General features: G+C 42.4%; 1 protein-coding gene across 1 annotated transcript in view; it reads left to right on the plus strand.

The window, feature by feature from the left end:
- The first annotated feature begins 5,205 nt into the window (after window positions 1-5,205).
- znf512b (zinc finger protein 512B) overlaps window positions 5,206-7,500 on the plus strand; it is a 64,163-nt gene continuing 61,868 nt past the window's right edge. Inside the window, exon 1 of the mRNA XM_062540708.1 lies at window positions 5,206-6,053. The gene's annotated coding sequence lies outside the window, so the exon portion shown is untranslated. The remainder of the gene's footprint in view (window positions 6,054-7,500) is intronic.

Below are 7,500 nucleotides of genomic sequence, written 5' to 3' on the forward strand. Positions count from 1 at the left end.
TATCTGTACTGATATGTTGATACCGCACTTGTGCAGTTGGTAAATGAATGAAACCGAGTTGGTGTGCAATGTTAACGTACAGATGCTATAATGAATGTCAATACCACTGAACCATACATACACCATAGACAACAATGTATTTCTCATCTCAGGTTTTCGGGCTGAAAGCATATAGGTTTTTAATGTATTGTGCTTTGTTGGTTATTTCCAATGTTTACCCATTCTCAAAGCACTTACCATTAAACCATTTTTTTTTCTAACACACCTCTTAATGGAAGGTATACTTGACACTACATAGCTACCCAATGTCTTCTTTGTACAGAACAAACAACCCTCTGTAACAGACATACCGTATATCTATATTTGAGCCCTGAAGAGAATCATAAAACATAGAGGTGTGTAATTATGTGTCTATAACTGCATTCCTGGGAGAATAATGATCATTACAGTTTGGTGTATGGTAGATAGCATCCTCAGAGCTTTAAGTCTTGTCCTAGGCGTTCGTTGAAGCAATAATAGTCAAAACAGACCATGTGGAGAACTAATGGAAAGAGTCTGTGAGTTGGCTATCCGAAACCGGTGAACTATTTTTTTTATTCTTTCAAGTACAGTAGTGTGCTATGTTTTCCATTGATTATCCTTGATTAGTTTCCCATGAGAAGTCCCATTCACAATCATACCCTGTTCCTGTCTAATTGAATAACCAATGCATTTTTAATGTTGTGAAAGACAAACATGGCCAAGTGCAGTTAAGTTTGTGGAAGAGAATACTCACTGTGACCCTTCCTGACCACATGCCTGTGTGAGGAGTAGAGCTGGACTTTAATGTGTGTGACACTGTGATCCACCAGTCTCCAGGCCCTCAGTGTCACACATGGCTATCTACTGGGAACACAACACAAGACTGATGTGTCCAGTCATCTTCTCTTTTGGTGAATTATTAAGCCAGCTATCCACCAATCTTAAAGACACGGACTGGTTTGACATCAATAGTATCTGATATATGAAAATTAAGCATGGCAAAACATGAGCGAAAGTATCCCAGATGGAATGACAACAGGTTTTTTATACTGTATATTTGTGTTCCCCAACATAAAGTAAACTGTCCTTACATTCAGCCAACAGAAAGTATTGTCAATTCAAAATGCACAACTGTATTGGGGTGTTTTTTCACACATATACATACACGAGTCGTATGAATCATGATACTCAAAGACAGAAGCAGACCAACACGTCATTAACATCATTATTATACATTTTTGTACGTAAAGGATCAGGGTTCGGAAACTTAATGGGGTGTAGCTGAACGTTGTTATGCAAAACTTTAGAGATGTTAATGTATTAATCTCCTTTACAGACATGAATTATGAACTGTGCAGGATGTGGGAGAAAAATGTCTCTTTTTTAATTAAAGTACAGTGTTACCTCACCTAGTCTCTTGTCTTCCTGTTGTTTGCCTGCCAGAATGTACTCTCTCTTGGTGCAATTGTCTCTGGATTGAGAAGGTGAGGGTATTGGTTCAGTTTGATAAATGTCTCCCCTGTGAAACTCTGTCTTTTCATTCACTTCCTCCTTTATTAACTGCACACAAGCAAACAAGCCTAATCACAGACTCTTCAGTTGACAATGAATCACCCAGCAAGAGGGGGGGGGGGGGGGGTGGTATGAAGAAGTAGTGTCCAAAACAATCCTTTCATCGTTGGCTGCCCTCTCATTCCGACTTATTCTCATATTCTTAGATGAGGCTGGCTAGATCTTTCATTAACATTTGTTTTGCTCTGTATTTGTCTCCTGTTGTCTCCTCTCCCTGTCTTTCAAAACAAACTCAGTCACCCACAAACAAATAAGCACAAATAAACAAACACAAATAAACAAGCACATTGTGTTCTATCTCACTGCACTCATTCTCATAGCCCTTATTGCGCTTACTTTACGCTGTCCTTCTGTTTTGTGTGTGTGTGTGTGTGTGTGTATGTATGTGTGTGGACATAAACTGAAGTCTTAGCCTTCTCTGAGACACTTTCGCATATATTTCTCCTGTCCTTTCACTCTCCTGTCATTTGTTTCCCTGTCCCTTGTCCTCTCTTTGCATCTCTCTCTCTCTCTCTCTCATCCCCCTCTATAATCTCCTGGTTGTCACAAAGTAACAGTGGTGGAGGTCACCAGGGCCCTCTGCTCTCTGCCTGTCACTAATTCTCTTCTGCCCCCCTCTATCCTAATCTTCCCAAACCTCAACACCACCTCCTCTCCAGCGACTGCTCCCACAGAAGCACGAGGAGCTGAGGGGATTTCAGGAGCATCTGTTGTGGGAGAGCCAGGAGGAGGAGGTGGCAGAGCCCCAAAAGAGACGGTCCTACGGATGTGTGTGTGTGTGTTTGTGAGTGTGTGTGTGTGTGTGTGTGTGTGTGTGTGTGTGTGTGTGTGTGTGTGTGTGTATGTGTGTGTGTGCATGTATCACACCTGGCACCTGGTGTCCCCACACGCCTTCAAGCATCAGGGCGCTGCACCACTGAGTGTGAGTCATGACGACGGACAGCTCATTAAGGGGCGCCTGGCTCCCTCTCTTTTCTCTCTCTCTCTCTCCCTCTCTCTCTCTCTCACACACACACACACACACAAACACACACACTCCCTCGGCCACCCCAAGAGGCAATTAGTGCATGACGTGGAACGTCTCCGTGCCTTAATTACTGGTGTATTTATAAATGATAAAGCACCCTCTCTGCTGATAGAGAACTTCAGGGGATGGGCTGGCATTGGAGAGGAAGGGAACACAAGCCCACAACATCCATGTGACATCATCATGCTACACATACACTAGGGTCTCATGTACCCTTTGGGAGCTATTTGAATTTTCACACCCAATGTATATTCATGTTAGAGGTTATCATCTGTGTGTGTGTGTGTGTGTGTGTGTGTGTGTGTGTGAGTGCACGCACACTGGTGTGTAAACAAATGTTCATGCACAGTTTGAAAACAGAGTGCAGCAGCAAACCTCATAAGCGATAGCATCATTGAGACAGATACATGGCCACATATCTCCCTGGGGTGCCACTGTTGCTGTATAGTGTGTTCAGTGACGCTGAGATGGAAAACAAGCTCTCTGCTTGAGAGGTGACATGTCCACCTTCCATTACTCACTGTTCAGACACAGTTATGTGAACACACACCCTAACTGGCTCTCATGTGTGACACACAAACTCAATCCATATCTCTTCCCAGTCTGTACCATTTATCACTTGTCAGTTTAGATCTAAAGACAACAAATCTGTCACTCACTAGTTCTTGAGAGAAAAGTGGGCTAAAAGAGACTATTTTTATGGTTGGTCAGACAACATCAGCAAAGTGAAAGTTGAGCTCAAATCACTGTCACTAGAAATCATGTGATATATCTCCATTCAAGTATTCATAGTTATGATTGGTCAACTTTGTTAATTGTAACATCCATATTTGTACATGAGGCAATACTTATTAACATGGAGGAAATATTTACACCTGAGAAGGCATGGCTATGAGGAACCAGCATGACCAAGATAAGTAGGCTTCAGTGCTGCTGTGTAATTTAACTAGACTTGGAATGTATAGGGCATAAACATCAGACACTAAGTCTGGCATAAATTGCCAATGCAAAGCCACCAGTGATTTGAGAAGGTAGACACAGCCAGTCATATTTCACCTTTATCTCCCTTGTGCAGTGCCCTCAGTCTCATTTGATTCAAACTGAGGTTCAATTTTTAGCTGAGGCGTGAAGGGACTGTTGGAAGTCATCTAAATCATTGACAAATCGCCTCTCAGAACTCTGGAGAATATAGGCTGTTATATTAAAAATGAACACACATTCACATGAATGGTTTGTACTGTATTTCTAATGTCACATCGCATCATATGGAGAATTAACCAGGAATATCTGAGTCCTAGACTGTTATGCTCATTATCAATTGGGTAGCCTATGCATGGTAAAGGTGGAGAGATTGCATAGACGCTACGTGTCTCACCTTCTTCGTCATCAATTTGCATATTGCTTTCATACCTGAAATCTTTCAGTCATGCCAGGTTTTGTGGATAACACTGCCACCAAGTGGATTAATGCTTCAGTAGATTTGGGAATGATAAATACATTCATAAATAAGTAATGCAAAGCATGGGATGAACAGATAGCAGCCAATCGTTGAGAGGTATTATCTTTCATTGTCTTATCTAAACAGCAATCAGGAATAAAAGGGGAATCAGCAATGCCATTGCTCTCTAGAGAAGGTTGTAGGCCTAATATCCTTTACACTCTGCCTATACTTAGTGTCAGTTACATTTTCAATAATATAAAACATGATAAGATTATGAACAGTCGTAGAAGTTAAGATATAAGTCTACTGATATGAACCTTGTACTCAAACGTCATCAACTCGTCTATGCAATATCGTGGTGTGTGGCGCCATCTACTGGTAAACTTGAAAACTATGGAATGTAGGTAGATTACGTCATTGTCTGGGAAAAATCAATTTATGGGTCATCTACTAGGTCGCTGTAAGTAGTACCATCAGTTTGGGATTCATAAATTAGAAATACTGATATAGTCAGAAGACTTTGGTTTGATCATGAATGGGTCAATAATATAAAGGCCAGATACTGCACAGAAAGAGTTATTAAAGCCTTAAGAATTTGACAGCTATCATTAATTGGTGCAAGTAGGCTACTCCAGAGGCAGCAATTGGCATGTCATATCAGTATATCAACAAATCAACAGAGTAGGATAATTGAATGATCAGGGCAAGGGCCTGAATCCGACCAGACTATGGATATTAAAATGACTAAACTTTAAGACTCCATGGCCTCTATTACTAAGTTTGAAATTAGAATTGACCCAAACTGGACTGAAAACAGGGAGTCATTAAGTTCATATTGTGGAATGCATGTGCCATTAAGATACGTCCCTTTGCTTGTTAAAATAGATATTTCTAGAAAGTCGACCGACGTTGCACGCCGTTACACACCGTCAATAATCAATGTGTTTGTCTCTGGGTCTCATGAGCTACTTTCCGTGGCAACGGAAAATATCTGGCCATGCAACAATATTAGATTATATTGGTTAGCCTAGCTGCGAATTTAGCCTAACCCTTTTCGTCATGACCGAGCGGCATTACGTCGGGCGAGCCGCATCAAACGGTCAGATTCGTATTGGATTTTATTAAGCAGAATAGGAATATTATTTGCTCGATTAAAAAAATACAAATAATAACGCGAGAGTTTGCAAGTTGGCTCCAGACTGTAGTTACAACTGTCAAAGGGAGAGTGGATACGCGCATGACCAGGCACACATTACTGTATTACTGTACTCGGCCGCGAAGATAATATCCGTATAAAAAATAGCCATAATCCAGAGGTAAGGAATCGAAGACTGCATCGAAATCGAACGCGACTGAGCCTTTCTGACCATTTTCCACCGCTTCTTTTTCTTTTACTCTAACCAACTCTCGCAGCTGTCGAAAATTACTGCACTAAACATATTTTTGTGGCTCCCTTTAGCTCCAGCGCAAGGATTTTTTTTACTCCTCCTTCGTATTAAAGTCGCCATTTTGCTTCACTGCCTATAAAAGCTTCTTCTATTTTATTATTTTCTTTAAGGAGTCGACGTCGTTTCTATCCTCTGTCTCCTGCTTTTTGACATTTCTGGAGTTCGTTTTTAACGAGAGGGTTGAGGTTAAAGCGGTACCTCGTGGTTTACATATTAATGAAGGAAAGAGACGAGCGAGTCTGGCAATAAGGTGAAAGTGTTCAGGTTATTTAATTTGCATTTCCTTTCCCCCTTTGCTGGTTTTCTTCATTTTCTTCGTCGTCCCCTCCTCACTGTTCCTCCGCGGATACACAGCGGGGGCTAGGAGCGTGGCTACCGACCGTGACGGCTGTCTGTCCGCAACGAACCCGGCTTACGGGACGGCGGCAGGTGTGATTGCCATGTAACATCAAAAGGCACCAAGCGAAGAGTAGGCTACAGCCTGACCCCACGTGGGTGACCCGGGTCACCCGGCCACTCGTGTTGGGTGGCTCCAGCTTTCCAGGTAGGTGTGGCCTTCAAGAAATGAAGCGCACGATCCGTTTGATTATTTACCAATAACAGTTAAATAAACAAACAACACCTCTGAAGTTTGCTTAGAATGGCTCATATGAAAAGACAATAATTAAATTGGAGCGTTGACACAAATGTCTGAAAACCAGTCCACCTTATACACACATTCTCCAGGGTTAGTGTTGCGATGTCACGTGTATTTCTGTTCAACTTATGTCAAATAATCGAGTTCCAAAGATTGTGTGTTTTAAGAATGTAAGCATGTCAGTCCACTTATGCCATTGTGTGTAGGCTGTGTGTGTCTGTGTGTGTGTGTGTGTGTATGTATGTGTGTGTTTGTGTCGTTAAATTCCCCAAATACCTCAGCTATTACACTTACCAGCTGTTTTTTATATCATCCTATTACTCTTTTCCTCTCTGTAGGACGAATTTGGCTCGGGAGGAGCAGTTAGCCGTAACAGCTGAGATGATCACATATGTCTTAGTGGATAATGTTGTTAGATAATGTGGGATAATGTAGTTAGCCCCCAAATGTGCTCTGATAATGTTACAGTGCTTCGCTTGGCGCTGAGATTCAGGCTCCCACCAACTTTCAGTTAGGCTGCATGGGCCTCGTGAGTGGGTCTGGTCATGTCTGGGTTCTGGTCTTCTCTGGTCGCTGCCCGCCTGGCTTGTGGTGTTTAGCAGCCAGCTGACAGGCTGGGTACCTTCAAGCGGTGGCGATGGTGTGGGTTTTTATTTTTATTTTTATTTTTCTTGTCTTCATCATGGTACACAGAGCAGGGAAATGTCCCGTGTGGCCCACTCAGCCAAACACCCACCCCTGCACTCCCTGCTCGAGCCACACACACACACACACACTCGCTCGCACACACACACACACACACACACACACAGTCCATCTTTCTGGCAGCGTCAGCTGCGAGGCTCTCATTCTCTCGGCAGGATCCTTCTTCTACAGCTTGAGGTACAGACAGGAAGCAGTGATATGTGTGGGAAGAGGCCGCCCTCTCTCAAGTCATGCTAAAGGCAGACGGCCTTCTCTCTGAACCAGCACTGTGTGTGCGTGTGTGTGTGTGTATTTGTTTGTGAGTGTGTGTTTTTGTGTTTTTCTGTGTGTGTGTCCATGATCATCCATATGTGCTTGTAACTGTATGTCTGTGTATGTGTGTGCGTGTGTATGTGTCTGTGTATACATATGTGTGTGTGCTTTTATGCACAGTATGCATACAGTATCATAAATGTAACATGACATGAAATTTATGGCAGCGATTTTATAAACATATTGGCTTATCAGTGTAGCTCTGCTTTTCAGCTGTTCATTATAATCTGTCATGCTCATGCAGGCCAGGAGACTTCATGGGATTTTGATACATGTATAAATCTGTTTGTGTTTGTGACTGTGCAGTGTGCGTGTGTGAAAGACAGACAGAATGAGT

Source organism: Sardina pilchardus, chromosome 7 (assembly GCF_963854185.1).
Source record: "Sardina pilchardus chromosome 7, fSarPil1.1, whole genome shotgun sequence".
NCBI classification, from domain to species: domain Eukaryota; kingdom Metazoa; phylum Chordata; class Actinopteri; order Clupeiformes; family Clupeidae; genus Sardina; species Sardina pilchardus.